The 24,964-nt window shown below is 40.0% G+C and overlaps 1 protein-coding gene across 2 annotated transcripts in view; it reads right to left on the bottom strand.

The window, feature by feature from the left end:
* Window positions 1-24,964, bottom strand: part of CNTNAP5 (contactin associated protein family member 5) — a 1,181,085-nt gene that overhangs the window by 17,849 nt on the left and 1,138,272 nt on the right. The gene's annotated exons all lie outside the window — the stretch shown is intronic.

A 24,964-nucleotide genomic window follows, 5' to 3' on the forward strand; every position in this document is an offset into this window, starting at 1 on the left:
GACTCAGACGTTAAATGACATGCCAGAGATGGTGTGCAGAGTTGAGGATTAAACCCAGGCCTCTGTGACTTTAAATGTCAAACATTTTATCTAAGCTATGCTGCCTCCCTAAACACCTTCCAAAAACTCACAGAGTAACATAATTTTACAATTAATTAGCTGGGAGGAAATAAGTTACAAAAACTAAGGAAAGCACGAGTTATTTTGGTTGAATGCATTATAGAATTTGCTGAATTTTGTATTATATTAAAGACTTAGTACATTTCCTAATCTATTTTGATTTGTTTTTTAAAGTTACAATTGCATTAGATTCATAAGGAGTCAGAGGATGGAACTATTTATTTTATGTGCTGAGCTGGAAGATGAACACCGAAGACAAACTTAGCAGTGAATGTGGTTATTCAGTAGGTGATATAATAAGAACACACCTAAAGGCCCATAGCTGAAAAGAGCAGTGCTCTCTGTCTCCCTTTCCGCAAGATTTTCTGCTGATTTATAAGGGTCTCATCCAGACAAGGAGAATTACAGGGTCTCTTTTCACAACACGTACTACCACTTTGAGAAACTACGTGTATCTTACAAAGAAAAATCTATGGCATTTCCAAGTTCTCTTATTTGAAATTGACTTGGTTTCTCCTTTTCAACACACTTTAAATATCATGGAACTACAGCACGTGAGGTGCATTAAATTCTACCACACTGTTCTCAAGTGCCGATGCAGAAGCAGCATGGTATGCCAAAAAGCACAGGTTTTGCAGATTAGACATATCTGAGTTGATGAGTCAGGGTCTTGTACGTTTGACCCATAAGGGAGCCATCAGTGTCTTCTCATCTCTGGGAGTCAATTTGGACAGCTGTAAAAGTGTGATAATAATACCCTCCTCCTGAATAGTGACACAAATAAATATAATAAAGTAAGTATGATTCACATCTCAGTGACCATATTTGCACTGACTATTACCATTATTCCCTGGTTGGCACAAATGGTTAAGTGCTCAGATACTAACCAAAAGGTTGGCGATTTGAATCCAAACAGAGGTACTTCGAGAGAAGGCCTAATGATCTACTTCCAAAAAATCAGCCATGAGTATGACTTGACTGGATGTCAACTGTTTTCTTATTATTATGATAATAAATAATTATTGTTATTATCATCACATTTTATTTCTACTTCTTCATCAGTTCCAAACTTCTTTTTCCTTCAACATGCCCAAGTAATAGTACATTCACATAAGAGAAACTATGATATAAATGCTGATCTGCTTGCTGTGAAGTCTTCCACAAAATTTTCACTTGTTGTTAAGTGCTGTTGAGTTGGCTCCAGCTCATAGAGACCTCATGTACAACAGAACGAAACACTGCCCTGTCCTATGCCATCCTCACAATCATTGTTATGCTCAAGTTCATTGTTGCAGCCACTGTGTCAATCCATCTCATTAAGGGTCTTCCTCTTCTGTGCTGACCCTCTGTTTTACCAAGGATGATGTCCTTCTCCAGGGACTGATCCCTCCTGACAACGTGTCCAAAATATGTGAGACATAGTCTCATCATCGTTGCTTCTAAGGAGCATTCTGGTTGTACTTCTTCCAAGATAGGTTTGTTCGTTCTTTTGGCAGTCCATGGTATGTTCAATATTGTTTGCCAACACCACAATTTGAAGGCATCAATTCTTCTTTGGTCTTCCTTATTCATTGTCCAGCTTTCACATGCATAGGAGGTGATTGAAAACACCACGGCTTGGGTCAGGTGCACCTTAGTCTTCACGTCTTACTGACTCACAATTGACTAAAGGTAGTACTCAAACCTTAACTCAGTTATTTAACTTATTACTAACTTCTTCAGGCATTTTTAAACTTGACTTTCTACATTTATTTGCAAACACCCTGTTCTTCTGACTAAAGCTATGCACTCCATGAAACCAAGTGGATTCTGCAAAGTGGTACAGAAATAATTCAAACCCACAAATGTGCAACACTTCAAAGAGTCATAATTGTTTGACATGAAGAAAGCGATAGAGCCAATCCAGACTAATTTTATGCGTGCAGTATCCTCCCCCACCCCTGCCCCAGATACTAGAAGAAAAAAGAAAAAAAACAAAGATCAGCTATTTGCTAAAAATATGTATTTCTCTAGGATGTAATATGACATTTGGTATATGTCAAAAGCCATTTATGACATTTGAATCCTGAAATGTCCAAATACAAGCCATGGAGACCCATACAACCTGGGCAAATGAAAGTAAAATGCTGAAACGAGATAAAATATAAATGTTGGAAAACAATGTTAATGGAAGGTGTGAGCAATATATAGAAATAAGGAGTTTTCCCCCGACCTCCAGAGTCCACTGTGGCCTTCAGATAAGGAAGAAACAGCATGAAAAGTTAACCAGGAGAATCCAAAGTCCAAGAACCATGTTTCTCAGTAAAAACACACACTTGGCTACTGACATAGACACTCTTTGGCAGCTTATAAAAAACATGTCCAAAGACATAAGGTAAAGGTGAGTCCAAGAGACAGAAAGGGCCACATAGACCAGAGACTCCATCAGCCTGAGGCTGGAAGAACTAGATAGCGCCCAGCTACTGCCAATCACTGCCCTGACTGGGAACACAACAGAAAATCTATGATGGAGTGGGAGAATAGCAGGATGCAGAACTCAAATTCTTGTAAAAAGTCCAGGCTTAATGGTCTGACTGAGATTGGAGGTCCCTGGAGGTCATGGTCCCTGGACCCTTTGTTAGCCCAAGATTGGTACCATTCCCGAAGTCAATTCTCCAGACAGGGATTGGCTGAACTATAAGATAGATAAAGACACTGGTAAGGAGTGAGCTTCTTGGATCAAGTAGACACATGATACTATGTGGGCAACTCTTGTCTGGAGGCGAGATGAGAAGGAAGAGGAGGACAGGAGCTGGATGAAGGGACGTGGGAAATAAAGTGGAGAGGAGGAATGCGCTGTCTCATTAGGAGGAGAGCAGCTAGGAGTACATAGGAAGGTGTGCATAACTTTTTGTGTGAGAGACTGACTTGATTTGTAAACTTTCACTTAAAGCACTATAAATAAATAAATAGAAATAATGTAGAGCAGAAGGAGGAAAAAAAAATCCAGTTACTGGGACATATTTCCTTTATAACATAAAATTTTAATCTCGAAAGGAGAACCTCAAACTGTATAAAAGTAATGCTTAGTGCTTTTATGCTGTTCATGCCGCCCTTGTTTGTATGTCCTTATGTAATTATTACAACCTTGTAAAATGAGAGAGCCCTGGTGGTGCAGTATTTAAGAGCTCGCTGCTAACCAAAAGGACAGCAGTTCAAATCCACCAGCCACTGCTTGGAAACCTCATGGAGCAGTTCTACTCTGTCATGTAGGGTCACTACAAGTCGGAACTGAGTCAAAGGCAGTGGTTTTCTGTTTGGATTATGACATACAAGGAGTCCCTGGGTGGTGTAGACGCTTAATGTACCTGGCTCCTAACCAAAAGGTTGGCCTCTCAAATCTACTCAGAGGGATCTCAGAAGAAAAGGCTGGTGATCTACTTCCAAAATATTAGCCGGAGTTCCACTCTGACACATGGGGTCAACATGAGTTGAGATCAACTCGATGGCAACTGGTACTGGTATGGCATATAGGGCTCTATGTTAGGCAGCGGACTTATAATAACTAGCAAGCAGACATGGCTCTTATCTCTATAAGCTTGCAGTTATTTTGGAGAATTAATTTAACAGATCAACAGTGATTCCAGTCTTATGGTCTGGGAAACCACAGATCCCTGTCAAAGTCTACAGAAGAGGTGATCAAACAATGTGCATAGTAACTTCCAGGAAAATGTATTCAAATGCCCAGTTCTGGGACCTCTACACATTGAGTAGGTCTGATGTGGGGGCCTAGATATTTACATTTTAAGAGGCACTGTATGCAATTCTTATTAACCACACTTTGATAAACACTTATTTAGGGAAGAATGCTCGGAATAAATGAATTTAAATAAATTGTGAACAGCCTAGTAGACGATAACCATCCATGAGCTGGTGGGCAGAATGTTCTAGACACAAAGTAAAGTCTGTACAAGCCCTGCAGGACAAAGGGCATCACATTTAAGACAGTGAAAAATCACATTAATTCCGTCTTAACTAAAGCAAGATGTTGAGTTTAAAGAGAGACGCAGGAGACAGGTAGATTTCAAGGCCTCCTCGTCCATATTCCCAAAGTGTTTTTCTGACATCTCTTACTCTAGCTTTATTTCACAGTGATGTTTACAAGTCCATTTCCCTACTAGATCAGAAGCTCCTTGCTTTTAGGAAGCTGGTACTTTTTTAGGTTTGAATCCCCATCCACTAGTACCCAGTGCCGGACACACAGGAAATGCTTAATAAACATTAGTAAATGAATGAATACATGAAAAAAAATTCCTAACATCCACAGTAACACAGCCTAATCAGGAACATTTATAGATTTTAAAATCCTTCATTCTGGCTATTTCTAAACAGATAGTTTCTTCCTGTTTTCATTCACATTTATGACATGCTATGCAGAACTCTCTCTTTGACGAAGCAGGCCAAATCTGGATTAGAACTTCATTAACATTTCTTCGAGCTCTGCCAAGAGTGCACGTGGAATATTTCTCTTCATGATTCTCAGCATGCTGTTAGTTGAAGCTAAATGAACTGTTTGTATGGAATGTGAGTGTAAGTTTTGTCGTTGCTCATCATAGTGGCTATCGTGTTCATAATGTCCCCTGCATGTTATCAGTCAGGCCCGTGCATGGGCTCTATGAGCTGCCAAGGAGGGTTTGCTCTCAGTGTGGCACACATGATGCACTTCTTTCCTTGGTCCCAGGCTGAGTGTCCCTTCACCAAGGGGGACTTCCTTGGGCACTTTACTAAGGAGCACCCTCTCCCTCCTCCCACTTTTCTTCTTTAGCGCTGCCAGCAGTTAGAGGCCCTGGTGGTATAGTGGTTAAAGTGCTCAGCTGCTAACTGGAAGGTCAGTAGTTTGAACCCACCAAAGATGTGGCGGTCTGCTCTGTAATGATTTACAGCCTTGTAAACCATATGGGGCAGTTCTATTCTGTCCTACAGGGCTGCTATGAGTCAGAATTGACTCAGCAGTAGTGGGCTTGGGGGCCATCAGTTAGTTTCCTTTCTAAGTCTCTCCGCAAACTTTGTAATTGTGTATGTGTGTCTGTACGTGTGTGTGTGCTATTGGTTATCTTTTATGTACCACTCCAGAACGTAAGTTTCATGAAGACAATGCACCTATTGTGTACATCACTACATACCTGCTTCTTAACACAGTAGAACTGCCCCACAGGGTTTCCAAGACCAGCTGCAGAATTTGAACTGCTGACATTTTGGTTAGCAGATGAGCTCTTAACCACTGCACCCCAGGACCCCACCCTGGACATAGAAGTTGCTAAATAAATATTTTTGGCTGTTGGCATTGGTCTGCATTACACAGCATCTGGCACATGTTAGATCCTGCATCGTGACTCTTCCTTAAGATATATACATATATAATTTATATTTACAGTATTGATTCAAGAAGCCACGAACCCACAAATAAAATTAACCAAGTCAACTCAGTAAACCAAAGTACTACTATTTGAGAATCCATCATTTCAATTGTCAATTGGCTGCTGAACTGAATTTCTCATTTTTCACTTGGGCTTCTTGGTTACATGCATTATGTAAAAGCACCTGTATGGATATAGGACAGTGACTAGTGAATCAGTGAATCTTTAACAACATATCCAATATTTAATATTCTAAGTATCAGACATCCTCCCTGTGCCAATCCAGCTTGTTTTCCATATAAAAATCATTTGTCTGGCCTTAAGCCTAGGACTTGCAAGTTAATGTAGAAACCTATTCCTTCGGAATTGAAAAGAAACAAAACAAACCCTTCTCAGGGTACTAATTTATTTATTTGATATGGTGTCACAATCAGACAACTCAGGTGTAATTATTTACGCTAAGCTGTTTAGTCTTTTAAAGTAAATGAGCATGACTAGTGGGATTACATGAGCCAACAATCTTTTAGCAGATTCCAACAATAACCAGTAGAAACGTATTCTACTGTGACTTGGGATTACTAGTTGTGAAGTTAAAAGCCCCAAGGATTGTAAAAGACACGCTGGTCACCTTGGGTGATTTCATGATACTTATTTTTTGGTTTATTGAGGTAGATATAGTGAATAATTCATTTGTATAAGGTTTTCTAATGTGGGTAATAGAAGACCCAACTTGCAGGAATCTAGACAATATAAGGATTGATGATCTCAGGTAACAACGTGCCCTGAGGCAGGCAAGGCTCTGGTGCAGGACATCAAGGCTCTATCTCTCTGAGGTTGTCACATCCTCAGTCTAGACTAAGGTGGTCATTCAATTCCAGCCATCACATTCAGATAAAACAATGTTCAGGAGCAAAAAAAAAAACAAAAAAAAGGCTCTCATCCTGTGTCTCATTTTAAGAACAGAGGATACTTTCTCTGACCCACATAGCATTCTCCATTCCACAGACTTCTTCTCATTGGTCAGATTGTATCATATGTTATGCTTAATCCAGCCACTGGCAAGAGAAATGGACCATAGTCATTCGTTTAGGCCAACAGTTCTCAAACTGGTCTCAAGACCCTTTTCCTTCATAAAATCCTGAAGGGATTTTAGGTACCTATCTATATTTATTTTTTATCTATTGATGTCTACTGTATTAAAAATTAAAACTGAGAAAGTTTTAAAACAAGCACACATTCCATTAGTCTTCCAAGTGATGACATTATCATGTCATGCAGCCTTGGAAAACTCCACCCTACAGGTGTGAGAACACAGGGGTGAGAAATGTAAACAGGATCTATTGTTAAAGTAGTTTTAACTTTGTGAGATACCCGAAAGGGTCTCAGGACCCCCCCCCCAATGATTTTGGGACAGATTTTGAGAAACACTGGCTTAGAGCAATTAGGATGAATTCCTGGGGATTACAGTAGAGACATGTGCACCCCAGGGGCACCACCCGGCTTCATAGAGAAGCACGGATACTTGAGCAAAATTGGAGTTCCGTTGGCAAGGGAAAGGGAAGCAACGTGAATGTGGGGCAAGGAATCAAGAATGCCAGTTGCATGCATGCAAGCCAATCTCAGTAACTGTGCGAACTGAAAACTTCTTGCAATTACCAACCTTACTGATTAGAAATATTTACGCATGAAAATTATCATTGTATTTTAGCCACCAAAATATTAATATCTGGGCATATTTTAAAAGTAGAAATACCAAGCCCTAGGGTAAGTGGGGATGAGAGAGCAAGAGCTGTGCTGGGATCTGGGGTCCGAACCAGGGGAGCGAAATTGAGAGATCCAAAGAACAGAACTTGCATATGGAGTGGGATTTCTTGTCCACCACACATCTGGTGTTAGAGGTGGATGATCTCAGTCTCCCTGGACTGGTGTGCACAGTCAGTGCGGTGGGCAGTGCTAACTAGAGAGAACCTTGACAGTGCAACATGACACAGGTTAGCACCAGAATGGAGGTAAATTCACACACACACACACACACACACACACAAAAGCAGCACTGAATACATTCTTCACCAATGGGACAATTTTGCCTGTGTCTGGCCTTCAATTCAGTCCCCAGTTGTTCAATTTTTCTGTATCGATAGCAGCCAATTTTAGGTCCTTCTACTTAGGCATTAGAATCTTTATGGAGGTTAATATAGAACTCATCAAAAATAACTCTTTTCTTGAAATGAATTTCCAGATAATAGATAGATATAGACAGGCAGATCAATAGATAGATGAGGTCAGCCAATTATTGAATGGATGAGGGACAATTTTGATTTCAGTTCCTCCAGAAGCAGACTACAAGGCAGGCATTAGGCATTAAAGCAAATGTAGTTTATTTGGGAAGTGAAGAGAACACTGGTAGTGTGGTGAAGACTATAACATAGTGTGGTGAAGACAAAACTGGTAAAGGGTACATTATCAAAACCACCAGCCCTCTGGGCAACTAGAGCGGAAACTCACTGGAGAGATCTAGCATTCAATGAGGAGCACACTTGTCAGGGTAATCCCAACTGATGGCAACCAAGCTGGGGCATTAGCGCACCAGCTCACATTATCTTGGGCTGAGTGTTGTTCCTAAAAAAAAAAAAAACCTCAGACGTTAAATCTCTGGCACTTCTGGTTTGCCATGTAGGCTGGTAAAAGCTTGTGTCAGTTGCCAGGAAAGGCCCTCAGGAAAATAAGGTGCTGGAAGTTGTAAATAGCTGGCATTGAAGTGGTAAAGTCAAGGGGATAGGATGGGGGCACCAACAGCATCTGCTAGAGTGACTTTGGACAAATTGTTGAATCTTAATTTCCCTATCTCTCAAATCAGGGTAAAAACAACTAATTCAAAGAGCTATTGTCCAGAACTCTTCATATGTTATTTCTAATTCTCTCAAAGTTCATTCCCATGGAAGCCACAGATATCAGAGGATAGACCTGGGGAAACAAGTAATAGTTGACTGACACTCAGTAATTATATTGAAAAGTAACAATATATGGATCTGTTTATAATATGTATTCCTGTCATTCTGGAAACAGCAGAGATAAGACTATCTCGGTTTAAATAACTCAAATATTTTAGTAAAAGTAAAAAGAATATGCCGAGCAAGAGGGAAAACTTTACGTGATACAATGATAATAGAGAAGAAAAGCACTCACTGCCATTTTTATCATCACAATTATTGGCATTAGCTGTAAGAGATAAGAAGCTTATTTGCATTTTAATTTAATCAATAAATGCCAGCTATATCATGCAGAAGCACTTGAGTGAGTGCTTACAAAAATATCCCATTCTACAATTAAGGCTCTAGAACAAAGCACAGTCTTTCAAAAATATAATACCACAGCTTAAAAAAAAAAAAAAAAAAAAAACCTTTTAGAAAAGACAAGGAGAAAATCTATATTTATGAATTCATCCCTTCGGTGTTTAAAACCAGCAATGACTTCTCATCCTATTTTCACAGAGCAAAACAAACAAGCAGTTCTGGCTTCTCTGGAACTGAGTCCTGCCTGCTTACCCATCTCAGCGCCACTGACTCTGCAGTACCTTTCTCTCCAGAACTGTGACTTAACTCAGGGGCTCCCCTGTGCCAGGGAGCAAGAAGCTGCAGACGGGGAGAGAGGTAGGAGGCATGGAATTGCTCACCTGCTTAGTTTTAGTTCAGGCCTGAATTTCACAAGAATTCTTTCTTCCATTTCCATTTTCAGATTCCCTTTCTGTAACTGTGCCTCTATGTGGCATCTAAACATCTAGGCAGTGACTGTGCTAAGCAGTGTGTGTACAAACATATAAATGCACACATGAATGCTCACAAACCCATACGCACATACAATATTATTTGATTATAAAAACAATCCTGAGAACAAATACTACATGATCCCACTTATATGAACTATCTAGAATAGGCAAATGTATAGACATGGAAGTTTACGAGTGGTTATTAAGGCTGGGTGAGAGGGAAGGAAAAAGGTGGTGTAGTGGTTAAGAGCTACAGCTGCTAATGAAAAGGTTAGCAATTCGAATCCACCAGGTGTTCCTTGGAAACCCTATAGGGCAGTTCTACTTTGTCCTATAGGGTTACTATGAGTTGGAATTGACTCAATGGTGATGGGTTTTTTTCATTACTTAATGGACACTAAGCTTCTATTAAGGCTGATGGAAAAATCTGGAAACAGACAGTAGTGATGGTGTACCCATACAATGTAGTATTATTCAGCCGTACAAATGGAATGAAGTACTATCACATGCTACAACCTTGATGAATCTCGAAAATTAGGCTACTTTGAAAAAAACAGGACACAAAAAAACACATATTGTATGATTCCATTTTTATGAAATATGCAGGAGAGGCAAATTAATAGAGACAGAATGATCAGTACTTGGCAGGGTCTGAGAGGAGCTGGGAGTGGGGAGTGAGTACTAATGGGTACAGGGTCTCCTCTGTGTGTGATAAAAATGTTTTGGAAATAGAGGTGATAGTTGCACAATATTTTGACTGTATTAAATGCTACTGAATTATACATTTTAACACTTTTGTTACTATTGGTGCAATGGTATACCAGCCACCGTTTATGCCTCTGGGCCTCATATTCCGGTTCTAACGCATTGTGCATCAAGGTGGGTTGCTTTACAAACGCGTGAAGCTCAGCAGACGAGAGTTGGAGCCTCATTGTAGTGTAGGCTGAGCACTCTGTTGGGTGATACTTCCTGGATTTGTCCGTTTTGTAAACTTTTGCCTTTTGTAAACATGATTATGGCTTTAATATTTGATAGTTGGGGAGCCCTGAGTTCGTTTTGTTTTTTCTGTGTCATATTTGGAAGACCAGAGGTTTCCCATGCAATTTAATGGAAAGGTACTTGCAATAAACTATTTAGTTCTTATTGGTATACTGTCATACCACGGATCAGTGGCACCACAGTGTCACTCTTCTTATTGGTGGCTTGTATTATTAGATCATATATCTCAAAATTCATAACTCAAATCAAAAATTCCAAATCAGTCTTTGAATCAGCATGCCATAATTAGTGAAAGCACATAGCAACACATTTTTGTTTAAATAAAAATTTAATAATGAAAGGGTTAAAGTGGCTCATTTTATGTTATATGTTACATGAACATCATCTCAATTAAAAATAAATAACAAAAGAGACAACGGTGTGATGATCTTTTGATATGTCAATTTGGCTAGGCTATAATTTTTTTTTATAGTTAACAGTTTATTTATTTATTTATTTATTTATTTATTTATTTATAGTTAACAGTTATTCAATCAAACACTAATCTAGGTGTTGCTGTGAGGTATTTTGTAGGTATGATTAACATCTATAAACTGTTGAGTTTAATTAAGGATGATTATCCAAGATATGTAGCCCTGGTGGCATGGTGGTTAAGAGTTTGGCTGCTAACCAAAACGTCAGCAGTTCAAATCTACCAGCTGCTTCTTGGAAACCCTATGGGGCAGTTCTACTCTGTCCTATAGGGGTTGCTGTGAGTTGGAATCGACTCAATGACAACAGGTAGTAGTACCCAGATAATTTGCATAGGCCTCGTTCAATGAATTGAAAGGCCTTAAGAGTAGAAATGAGGTTTCTTAGAAAGAAGACATCCCACCCATGAGCTGTGACTTAAACTCATGACTAAGAGTTCCAGTGTGCCCCTCCTGATAGCTTTTCCTACAAATTTAGACATTGTACCCACTCTCCACAATTGTGTAAGCAAATTCTTTGTAACAAATCTTATATTTTCTCCTATTGGCCATGTTTCTCTGTTCTTTCTCAGCCAACTCTACAACAATCCCCTCACAAGTCAGGAATCCTAGAGCAAGAGAAAATAGTTTCTAACAGCACACTTTTCCCCCTCAATTACCCATACTTCTTGGAGAAATGAATAACGAAGTGCTATGAGTCTGTGGAGTGTGGCATTGCTGATTCAGTGGTAGAACTCTTTCCTTCCTTGTGGGAGATTCAGGTTTGATTACTGGCCAATGCACTTCATGGACAGCCATCACCCATCTGTCAGTGGAGGTTTGTGTGTTGCTGTGGTGATGAACAGGTTTCAGAGGAGCTTCTAGATTAAGACAGCAAGGAAAAAAGGCCTGACAATCTACCTTTGAAAATTGGCTAATGAAAACCCTATGGATTACAATGGTCTAATTTGTAACCACTCTTGGGGATGGCACAGAACTGAGCAGTGCTTTCTTCCATCGTGCATGGGATTGCCATGAGTTGGGGCCAACTTGATCGTTGCTGACAACAACAACTACATGGCACTAAGGTTTGACAGGTAGATGGAGAAAACAGCCACAGCTAAGATCAAAAATACTTACTGAAAAATGGGAATGATGTGGACTTATGCCTAGTGGATCCTGAGATCCACCAACTCTCTTTCTCAACATGACCTTCAGAATCTCTCACCCTCCAAGCAGAAGATTGGACGACTCTTTCCTAAGAAATCCACCTGTCCCAAGATGAATGACCTCAACACAAAGACTAGCTGAAGGCCTAGCCATCTCCATCAGTGTAGCTCTCAGTCAATACATTTTAGCTACTCATTCTTAAATATGAGCTGACATCCCAGGATTATCAGAAATCTGAGGAAAGCTTCTACAAGGAACGAGGCCAGATGACATAAACATAAAAAAAGCAAGTTGGAAGAAGTGACAGTGCAGAGATGAGCAAACACATGGATGCGTACACACATATGTTACTATACTCCGTGATAAGAGGAAATAATTCAAGCTCGAAATCACATATATATTAATTTCCAAGGGCTAAGTTTGGTGTTCCTGTGTATAAAAGTTCCTGTTTATGTCTTGGGAGAATCACTTCACCAACACACATGCCCAGAGCCCCCAACTCCAAACAACATGCAAAATAATCTCTGCAGGTCCCAAGGAATGGAAGATACACACAGCTGCTTGTTCAAGCAGCTGATGCCATTTGCATTTGGAATCTATGTATTTGCATAGCACTTCTCAGCTGGAAAGGCACTGCTACTCTGCATAAGCTAGAAATAATGCGTCAGATGTCGCTGTAAAAAAAGCGAGACTCAGTCGTTCATCTGTTGTTCAAATTCCTGAGTACAGACTCTGCCAAATTATTCGAACTCTTAAACTAAGTATGGTTTAGGCTATCCAACCAAACTGGTTTCCCCAGGACTATTTTGGTTTTATCACTGAGACACTTGTGTTTCAGGAAATTTCTTAGTATTGGGAAAACCAGAATGATTAGTCACCCTGGTGTGATTATAAAATCAGGGAAACCAACACAGGCGTTTCCCCTGCAATTGACACCAGGCACTCTGTGTCCAGTACACTAATCAAAAGAACACACAGGAGCACAAACAGAACAAAGGGTTGTGCTGTGGGGTGGGGTGATGGGAATATGGATAACAAAGAGTCCCTGCCTTTCAAGACCACATTCTTCCCCAGGGAAGCAGCTACATACACAGATAAGAAATAGAGGTTGGGGAATTGTGAGCAAACGGGGATGGGGATTGTTAGGTCACATGCAGCGGATAGATTGATGGGAAATGCCACTCTTAAGGTCCCATCACAGTCTCTCTGCTGCTCTTCTCCCTGTGCTTGACATAGAGGCTTCTCAAATTCGGAAGCAGCTTAGCCTAGATGGCTGCCTTAAAGAAGAAGGGCAAAGTATTACCTTTACGATCCATTGTGATGTCTACTTTTCAAATGACTGGTCAAAGCAACAGCTCTTTTGCCTTTCACGTGGCTGCTCAGTCTCAGTCCCTTATCTCTGCCACCCACCTACCCAGGGAATTACACAAATCTTCCAATTTCTACTTCAGAACCTTCACCTGCTTCTCCCCAGTGCCACTGCTATCCCCCCTGGCCCAGGCTCTTGCCTGTTCCAGCCTGAAGTGTTAGAATAACCTCCACCTTAGTCTCTGTCTCTTCTCCACCCTATCTGCTTCTCACAAGGAGACTTAAAACAGCAGCTCTGACCATGAGGGTTCCCTTCAATGGCTTTCCATTATCTATACAATGGCTTCTGGAGATTTCTAGAATACCATCCCAAAGAAATGTCCCAGTTTTCCTTGCCACTCTCCGCTCACCTGCATGTATCAGATGCTCTGAAGATGGTCTGTTTCCTGTTCCCAGAGCTTAGCTTTCCTGCTGTCTTGTTTGGTGCATACCATTCTCCCTTCCCAGAGTATACTCCGTCTACTGAGATCAATCTTGTGATTCAAGTTTGTAGTCAGAAGTTATCTCTTCCATGACACTATTCTGGCTCATCTCAGTTGGTCTTTTCCTCTTAGGAACCCTAAGCACGTTCAATCTGTATAACTCTTGTCAAAATTACTCGTAATTATTAAATAAATGTCCTATCTACACAGATATGTGTTTTATCACTTTGGGAGCAAGGATTGCTTTGTTACACCTCTTTAAAATTTTATAGTTGCTCTTAATACCTTGCCTTATAGGTGCTTAAGAGACATTCATTGAATAAATTATGAATAACGGCAGGAATCATTTTCCTAATCCAAAATATTTATATAATGTTTGTCTGTTAAAGATGTGCCCTTTGCAAAGCTTATATTCTGTGGAAACATTTTGAAAGAGGAAAGGAAACAAATGGAAAATAAATAAATAAGGCACATATCCATGTCTTTGGGTTGATTAGAGCAGGCAGCAGTTCATTTTAAGGGAATGAACTCAAATCAGAAATTTCCTAGGTAGAATGATCTCTTTGTTTATCCTCTCCACTGGACGCAGACAATGTAACTCTTTATTACCAAGAGGTGGGGAACTTTAGAATATTAGCTACAGGATCTTTGTCCTGTCACTGATCACTGGCAACAATCCTGGTGGAAACTAAAAGGAAAAATCCAGGAATTGAGATTACATCTCTCCAAGAATTAGACATTTTGTAACCACTCCTGGAAACCCCGGTGGCATAGTGGCTAAGAGTTTGGTTGCCAACCAAAAGGTCGAGAGTTTGAATCCACTGGCACTGTTTGGAAGCCCTATGGGCCAGTTCTACTCTATCCTGTAGGGTTGCTATGAGTTGGAATTGACTCGATGGCAATGGGTTTTGTTTTTTTTTTTAATAATCACTTCTAATGGGAATAAGCTCCATGCTATTCTAGCCTGTTGTGTGTGTGTGTGTGTGTGTGTATACACACACATATATATACACATATATACATATATATGTGTATGTACGTATATATATAAAATAACTTTTATATATATATAAAATGCTGTTCGTTTTACTGTTGAGAATACACACAGCAGAACATACACCAATTCAATAATTTCTGCATGTACAATTCAGTGAAACTGATTACATTCTCTGAGTTGTGAAACCATTCTCACCCTCCCAACCTGTTTTAATACTCAATTGTCATTATTAGCAGCCTTCAAAGGTAATATCCCGGTAGACTACTGAATGACTACCAAGTGGCCACGTGATTTTCCTGGTGCTACCATGTCTTCTCCTTCCCCATGGGAAAGCATCTAGAATTCCAATCTGCACTTGTTCCACTTGGTCCCTTGTTCCTTTCAGCTGTGACCAATTAGTCACTTTTATTTTCACCAGTTTTGGGAGAGGCATCTAAAAGGTTGCTGCAGGGAGTTCATTACTCTTAGTTCGCATTCTCTTCACTTCATTACCTTGTCAACACTGACATTTACAACACTGGCCCAGATTCCCAGGAAAAGGGTAAACAAATCAATAGCAGCGCCATTGGAAAGGAAAAGGGATATCAGTCAAAGAAAATCAGTGGGCAGCATGGTGGTGTGATCTTACTAACAACAGCTGCTATTTTCACATACTACTAGGTTCCAGTACTTTGCATTCATTATACCTTATCTTCACAACAAATCAGTAAAACATATATTATTATTCCTACTTTACAGATGAGGAAACCGAGGCTCAGAGAAGTGAAGTTAGTTAGTAACGCCATTGCTAATAAGTGACCTATACGGGATTTGAGGAGTCCCTGGGTGATGCAAATGATTAAACACTCAACTGCTAACCAAAAAATTTGCAATTTGAACCCACCCAGAGGCATCGCAGAAGAAAGGCCTGGTAACCTTGCTTCTGAAAAGTCAAAACTATTAAAAACCTTATGACCCATTCTACTCTACAACACATGGAGTCACCACAAGTCAAAATTGACTCAATGGCCACTGGTTTGCTTCTTTTTTTTTTTGGTTGTAGGATTTGAACTCATAACTGTCTGATTCCAAATGATCTACTTCTTAAAATCAGTCAATGAAAACTCTGTGGTCACAATGGTCTGACCCACAACTCAGCATGGGATGGCACAGGACGAGGCAGCATTTTGTTCTGTTGTGCATGGGGTTGCCACGAGTCAGGGACAAACTTAATGGCAGCTAATAGCAACCCCTTTGGGTTATTGTGAGGAAAATGAGTTAACATATGAAAAGTGCTCAGACCAATTCCTGGCACAAAGCAGTATGTTATGATATACTACTACTACCATTTATTGTTAGTATTATTTAGTTACAGTGAGGAAAACCCAGGTATTTAGCATTGCCAAATAGTCCAAGTTAGGGCTGACTTGACTGATGGCAGCTAACAAAAACAACATACTCTAGGTGATTCAAATGGTTTGCACTCGGCCACCAACCAAAATGTTGGAGGCTCAAACCCACACGGCAGTACCTCAGAAGAAACGATTCCATAAAGATCGTGGCCAAGAAAACTATGGAACTCAGTGCTACTTTGTAACACAGGCGTCACTATGATTTGGGGGCTGACTCAACAGCAGCTAACAAAAACAATATAAAATCTTGAAAAAATTAATAGTCATGACCTCCGCTTGGTAACATTCCTTTGAAAGAAGTAAACTGTAAGGTGGCAGGACCTGTACAGCAGGAACTTCTGGGGGTGGGGAGGAGGAGGTGTCAGGTATCTATAGGTGGACCTGTGCAACCCACAGTAAGTCTCCATAATTTTGGTTGAAGTCTTTTGAATTTTCTTATCACTAACAGGCATACCATGTGGCCTCTGGCAGATCACACAGAGCATCTTTGCTAACATTGCCAGGAAAGAGGTACACACCCTGACACTGCTTTGGAAGTCCTCTCATGTTAGAAATAGATTAGTAACAGCTCCTCCAGGCTGAGGACAGTCTGCCTCTGGAAACAGCATAGAATTGATACCTTTGCCTCATTCATTTATTACCCACTAGTGTAGGTCCTTGGGTGCCACAAACAATTTGTGCTTGATGGCTAGCCTTAAGATTGGCAGTTTGAACCCACCCAGTCACATTATGAAAGAAAGGCCTGGAGATCTACTTCTATAATGATTATAGCCAAGAAAACACTAGGGAGCAGTTCTGCTCTGTGACAGGTGAGGCTGTCATGAGTTGGAATCAACTCAGTGACAACTGTTTTTTTGTTGTTGTTGTTGTTTTTGTTTAGTATAGAGAGGGAATCTAACAGAAAGGTACTAACAGAAAGTCTGGTGATTTGAATCTGCTCAGAGATGCCTGGAAAAAAAGACCTGGCAACCTGCTCCCAAAAGGTCACAGCCATGAAAACACTATGGAGCAGTTCTACTCTACAACACATGGGGTCGCCATGAGTCAGAATCAAAGCCATTGAAAACCCTATGCCCTACTCTGCAACACATGAAGACACCACGAGTCGAAATTTGTTATAGGATTTGAACTCAGAATGTCTGATACCAAACAATCTTACTTCTTAAAATCAGTCAGTGAAAACCCTACGGGTCACGACTCCAATCCACAACTCATCATGGGGATGGCACGGGACCCGACAGCAGACTGGCTGGTTAGTGTAGAGACAGCAGGCCAGTGGTGGGTGATATTAAATGAGCAACTCGGGGACATCGTTAAAAAGTGCTTGTGCCCTTGCAAACACCAGCCTTGGCTCTTACAGAGCAGTGCAGAGCATTGGAAGAGGCTGGGGCTCCTGTCAGGAAGGGATGCATTGAAGATACAGAAATAACATTCCATTTTAAATCAGAAGATCACACATTCCTGTTTCATGAGGAGAACTAAATCACCTATTGCATTTCTCCATAGGAAAAAATGCAGTTCGTTGCTTTTAAATGAAAAAATAACAAAAACTCCATATAACCCATTTGCAATTCAAAGTTGGTTATCCACAAAGTAAAACATATAAAATGCGTATTTGGGAAGTTGGAATTACTACATAAATCTGATATTTCAAGACTCTTTTAAACATATCATTGGCTTCATGATGTAGGAGGTCAGATTAGACTAATGAACCTGAAATATTGTATTACTCGCAGAATGGACGCAATGGCACACAATTCTAAAATCAAAAAGGGGTTGTGGTTTGGGGATCTTTTTATTTATTAAAAGACTAGATATGACAATAAACATCAAGCACTCGGCTGCCAACCAAAAGCTTGGCGGTTTGAACCCACCAGCTAGCCTGTGGGAGAAAGTCGCGGCAGTCTGCTTCCGTAAAGGTTTACAGCCTTGGGCGCTCTGCGTGGCTACTCTGTTCCGTCCTTTGGGCTGCTTGGGTCAGAACCGGCTCGATGGCAGTGAGCTTTTGGTTTATGCATTCAAAAGGAAATAGTTCTTCAGGGTAATAACTTAGGAAGCTGCGAGTGCCTTCCAAAGAAGACAACATGCACTTCCTAAAAGAGTATCTCTCATCTATTTTCCTTCCTGTTGCTACATACTTGGACTGTTAATGTACACAAACACAATGCATTCCCCAAATTATGAGCAATTGCTAGCCTATCTCCTGTAAGTGCATACCTTTCCCACCTGCTTAAGAGAGCATATCTGGATGCAAATGAGAGAAAGTGGGGAACTGTTGTACCATTGTTAATTTTGCCTTCTCACTATCCATCTCCTCTTCTGGTAAGAGTACCTTGATTTCCCTTTGAGAAATAACTTTTCCTGTTCTCAACAGGTGTCTAACATTGCGATGATTCATTTCCACCTCCAGAGCTGTAGATGGGTATATAATCCATGCGTGGCCCTCCGGTACATTACAACAACTCGGCTTATTGTAAGAGTCTGGGATTGTCACTTGGCACTGGCCCTGTAAGACTCACAGTTATTTAGTGTATACTAAATACCAAGTACTTTGCATATACTGTCTCATGGAATTCTTATAGAGCTTTGTGAACTAACTGTCAACATTCTCATTGTACCTGTAAGGGACTCCAGACAGACTGGATAAATCCACCAAGGTCAGACAACAGTTAATTACAATAAAGAGATTCAAACGTGGTCCATATTGTCTCTAAAAAGCTAAGCGCTTCCCACATCATGATTTTGCTTCCTAGTTTAATACTGTCTCCACTAGATTTGAATCATAAGAATGATGCAATTGTGTACAAAGTCAAAAGGAATTAGAATGCAGTCTTCCAAAATGAATACTTTGAAGCAGGCACCTTTCATACCAAACCAAACCCAGTGCCATCAAGTCGATTCCGACTCATAGCGACCCTATAGGACAGAGTAGAACTGCCCCATAGAGTTTCCAAGGAGCACCTGGCGGATTCAAACTGCCGACCCTTTGGTTAGTAGCCATAGCACTTAACCACTGCACCACCAGGGTTTCCGGCACCTTTCATACGTATGGGTAAATTCTGCCGTGTGTTCTAGAAGTGACAGCCAAAACTCGTCCCGAACAAAGTGCTTAGAAAATGATGGAACACGAAGCGATCAGAGTATTCAGTGATGGTGTGACGTTGCTGAAGACACAGTAGTTTTGTTAAATTGAGGGATTAGTAGGAATTAAAAAACCTGTGTTTCATAGAAGCAATCAGCACTCACTTCATTTTAACAAGCCAAAAGCACATGCAAGTGCCCGCAGATGGCCCCACAATGTCCAGATTATGCAGGTTCAGAAGGAACCCTGTCAATTTCTATATGACTTTAAGGGCAAGTGATTGCTTGAAGCCACCAGAGCAGAGGTAGAACACCTATGCCAGGGGTGAGCTTTGGTCTATCAAACCGCTGCTAGGCAGGGAATTAATGACAGCTGGCTGCATAAACAAATAATCCTGTCATCACGCCCTGATGCCAATTCACTTTTAATGTACATATAGAATCCAGTAGCCATAGTGCAAAAGCAGATTGAAATTTCTTTCCACCTAAACTTCCAAGGGCTTCCACATTTTCAAAAGTAACTACTTCTAAATCTGCAGACCAGTGAAACATCGCCTCTCACTAGAAAAACAAAACAAAAAACACAAAGGGCACAGTTCCTTCTATTAAACCAAACCTGTTGCCATCGAATCGACTGCAACTCATAGCGACCTGATAGGACAGAGTAGAACTGCCCCACAGAGTTTTCAAGGAGCGCCTTGTGGATTTGGACTGCTGACCTTTCAGTTAGCAGACGTAGCTCTTAACCACTATGCCACCAGGGTTTCCAGTTCCTTCTATTAGTTTAAAAAAAATTGAATTCCTAAATCTTTCTGACTGGCCATGCTCTGGTGTGAAGACCATGTTAGCTGGACTTAGGAAAGCAGAGAGAAGGTACACTCCATCTGAATCTGAGAAACACGTTTCTACATTTTCTAATGACTTAAGGAATTTGCCAGGAACAGATAATCTTGCCCAAACGGGTGATTTCCACAAGTATGCTCTCTTTTTTTTTTTTTTTTTTAACATGACTTTTTCTTGAACCCACTGATGCAATAGGCCAGGTAATCTCAGTTAAAAGTCAAAGAATGTCATTAAACCAAGGAAATATAGTAACATCCAGTGACTTATCAAAGGTGACCACCAACTCTCCTAGGGAGCCAACAACACAGCTTTAATGTCAATGATGATGTCTGCTGTTTTCATGGGTCCGTCTCTGCAACATAGGAAGCTGCTACACTCATTGTGGTATCTGTCATGCCATTTCTCCTACAGAATATGTACTAAATCACTATCTTCTAGAATGGTGAATTAGGCCCTCCTCTTTCAGAAGGAAAACAAATAAACTTGTTATATAGGGCATGCTATCGTGTGTCCTGAACACACCTGAGGCCAAAGATTTACTATACTTTTTTTGTCATTTGTATCTACTACAAAGAATGCTTGTCAATCCCTGCTTTGTAGTTGCTAGTGTCCTAAACAACACGGGCCTTTTCTAAAACTGTGCACTAGGGTTGTGTTTGTCATCAGTTCCACTCATCCATTTCAACACCATCCCTTCCTGTTTCCTCCCTCCCTGGCCATCTGTTTCCTTCCTGATGCATGGGCTTCTTCCCTGGTTTCCAAAGGGTCCCCAAATCAGAGTCCCTGCTGAGTAGTAAGCACAATGTTCTTCTTATCTCCCCTTATCTCCAGCTACAGACATTTTACATACAAGAAATCTTGAGGTTAATTGTGGGTCCAAATATTCCTGTCTGCTTTACAGAATTTGGGTGGGAAGGAAGCCCAGCAGGCAAAAATTCCCCAAATTTAGTGCAATGAAGTAATATTATTGAGCATTCTTCTTCAACTTGAACCATGTTCTTTCTGACCTGATAATCACAAAGCATCAGAAACAAAATGACAAAGTGCCCCTCAATCACCCAGTCCCTTGCTTTAAAGTGTCATCCTGCCAGTCTTATGAATCATTGACTTAAGTCAGAAGGACGAAGGACCACTGGGATGTCATACACAGTAGCAAGATTCATGACAGGAACTTTTTGAAATAGGAGGGTGTTTTTGAAGTTCCAATTTCACAAAAAAGGTGTCACGAAAAAAGCCCGAAATGTGTGGTCGGACAGTCCTACTATCTTTCTTCCCAAGGTTGAAAAAAAAAAAAAATTTTTTTTTTTTAAGTCAGTATTAAATAACCCAAATATTTATAAGCCAATACAGGACACGATAATAGGCTAGATACTCTAAAAATAATTCTGCTTTATTAAAATCAACAAACATATTTTAATGCCTTGATAATCTTCCATCGAGAGGATTTTTTTTTTTTTTGAGAGGGAAGAGAAGGTAGAAGGTAAAGCTGAGGCAGTGAGCCACAAGACGATGCTGAACCTGGGATGCTCCCGTTAAGCTTTAGTGAAAACTGAACCAGAAAAAAAAAAAAGAAGAAGAAAATCACCTTAAACAGAAAATCTGCCTATTTCTGATGTTCTTCTGAACTGAAAAATATATAATAATAAATCATAATATTAATGTAGTAGCAGGGTTACAAATTCATGTTCATCTTCTGCTCAGAAAAAAAAAAAAACAAAGCTCGGGGTGAAAAATTAAAACAGTCCTGTATTGGTAGTATCTTCTGGCACATGACAAAAGCAAACATTAACCTTACCCAGAGAAAATGTTCCCAAGTTTTGATGCTCAAGCTTAGCATAAATTAATTTCAACAAAATGTGAGCTCATGCACACATAGCACAAGAAAACAAGCTACTATAGGAGAGAGTTAGAAAACAACAAATAACAGATACGGATTCCAACAGACTTCAGATATGGGAATTGTCAGGAACAAAATATTAAGTAACTATTAATGGAATGCCTAAAGACATAAATGAAAAGATGTAAACAACAGCAATAAAAATAAACAGGAACAACCGACTATCATAATTATCACGTGAGCTTGAAGAACAAAATGTTACAGAAATAAAAACATAATTATCCAAAAGTCATTTAATGTGTTAAATGGAATATTAGGCATAGATGAAGAGAGAATTAGTGAATTTTAAGATAAAACCAAATAAACTGAACAGAATGCAAGATAGTGAGATGAAGAGAAAAAAAAATATATATATATATCCATATAGGATAAGAGACATGGGGATATATATATATATATATATATATAGAAAGAGAGAGAGAGGATAAGAGACATGGAGATAGAATATTCTAAGATTGATCTAATTTAGGTCTAGAAAAATTGAATAGAGAAAATGAGGAAGAAGCAGTATTTGATATGCTGATATGCTGAGAATTTTTTTTAAATAAATAAAAAACAGTCCATAGGTACAGATATATATATATATCCAGATACTTAAAAAGAAATCTACAACCAGGTACAATATAAAAACACTGAAAAACACAAAAGAAAAAGTGATGAGCGTAAAAAGCAGCCAGTGCAGTTGGGGAGGGTCACCTCACTCTTCAAAGCTAGGGTAGACTGACCCCAGACTTTTCAACAGCAACAGTCGAAACAGAAGAGAAGTATACCGGTGCTGCAATATATGTTACAAAACTGGATCTCCAGGAAAAAACAACATTAAAAAAAGCCCTGGTTTGTAGCAGTTCTGATTTCCGTGGTATAAATACTCCTAGTCCACCACTGTCTATCACTTTTTTTTATTGTCGTGGCTTGCCAGTTGCTGTGAGGTTGAAGCTATGCCACTCACCGGTATTTCAAATACCAGCAGAGTCACCCATGATGGACAGATTTCAGCAGAAATTCCAGACTAAGACATACTAGAAAGAAAGGCTTAGAAATCTATTTCTGAAAATTAGCCAATGAAAACCTTACGGATCACAACAGAATATTTCCCTATGTACTTCTGGAAGCTGAGTCCCCAAGGTTGGAAGTTACTTAAAATATACAGTGGCCACAACAATGAACTTGAGCACACCAAAGATTGCGAAGATGGTGCAACGTTTTGTTCTGTTGTACATGAATTTGCCACGAGTCAGAGCTAATTCAATGGCAGCTAACGACAACCACAAATACTACCAGTATGACTGCTGGCAAACTACCATTGTGGGGTCACTAAATGCAGAGTTGGACAGAGATGCATGTACATAATCAGCTGGCTCCATCACACTCCTGAACAGCATCCTCAGTATCGGAGAGAAATCTTGTTCAAAATAGAACAGTATGTCTAACAAAATTATCTTCCAAGAATAAATGTGAAATAATGATCTGTTTCAGATCAAAATAAGGGATTTACCAATTAGGAACACTGACACGAAAAGAGTTCTAGAGGATTTACTTCCAAAAGGAGGAAACCATAACTGGTAGAAAGTCGAAAGCTCTGAGATATAGGAAGAAATGTGGAGGAAATAAATAAGAAAGTCAAGATAAAAGTTGAATATCAAACAATAATCATTGTTTCAAGGAAGGGGGAAGACAATAAGAAAAAAAGAAACAAAGTTAAATCCAGGAGTTGGTTACAGTGACTGGCCCATTCAACTGCCACCGGAAAACTAAAGTTGACATTTTCCAGACTCTATGTCAGCACACTAGGTTCTAGAAATTAGCCCACAAAACCCACTGCTTTTGAGTGAATTCCAACTCATAGTGGCCCTGTAGGACAGAGTGGAACAGCCCCATAGGGTTTCCAAGGATATAAATCTTTATGGAAACAAACTGCCACATCTTTCTCTTGAAGAGTGGCTTGTGGGTTCTAACTCACCTTTTGATTAGCAGCCAATGGCTTAACCACTGCACCGCCAGTGTTCTTAAGCTGTCTGGAAATTGGATACCCTGTGTTAATCCAAAGACTGTGGTGAGACAGAGGTTACTTTCCAGCCTTTTTAGCAGCTTCTACTGGCAAAGTCATGGAAACATGGCATGTTTTCTGTAATCAATTTCCAGAAACTTTCCCTTGAGACCAGAGCTACAGTCCTGGGTGTCAGATTGGCTTCTGAACTGTAGCTTCCATCAATGGCGGTCTCATTGTTGTGGTGGCAGTTGTTGTTATCTGCCATTGAGTCAGCCCCCCACTCATGGTGACAGTGGAACAAAATGCTACCCAAAACTCTACCCAGTCACCTGCCAACTGCATGATCAGAAATTGTTATTTATAGGGTTTTCAGTGGCTGTTTTTCAGAAGCAGATGGACAGGCCTTTCTTCCTAGTATGTCTGTTAGTCTGGAATCTCCACTGAAAGCTGTTCAATATCATAGCAGCATCCAAGCCTTCACGGACAGCGGTGGCTCTGCATGAGGAGCGTTGGGAAGGAATTAGCCCAGTTCTCCCTCGTAGGAGCTGAGATATCCACCGCTGAACCGCCACTGCCTCACCGGCTCCCCACTGATCAGCTCGGCATTGCTTGGAGTCATGCCAAGACACTCTACAAGAACCCACAGTTCTGTAATGACTAATTTCCTGTGTTAAATTTATTCCTGCTTATAATACTTAGAGCGATTAACGCTTTCTGCACTGCGTCCTGACTGTTATAATGATAGAATCACAGAGAACGTGAGACCAATAGCATTAAGGCGTTAGAAAGTGGCAAGTCCAGCTGTATAAGTAACCCAAAAGGGTAAAAAGACCTACATTTGCCAATTAAAAAGACAGAAATGGTCAGATTGGATATGAAAAGCAAAATCCAACTCTAAGCTCTTCATATATTAAAAAAAAGAAAAAAAAAAGATTGAATGGAAAAGATAGACCCAGCAAATATTAACTAAAACAAAAATGCAATAATTATGTTAAGGATAGACAAAATGGATCTAAGCACAATATGTTATCAAAGTTAAAAGTATTACTTCAGAATTTTGAAGGTTCAAGTTATT

The sequence above is a fragment of the Loxodonta africana genome, chromosome 6 (assembly GCF_030014295.1).
Source record: "Loxodonta africana isolate mLoxAfr1 chromosome 6, mLoxAfr1.hap2, whole genome shotgun sequence".
Taxonomy (NCBI): Eukaryota; Metazoa; Chordata; class Mammalia; order Proboscidea; family Elephantidae; genus Loxodonta; species Loxodonta africana.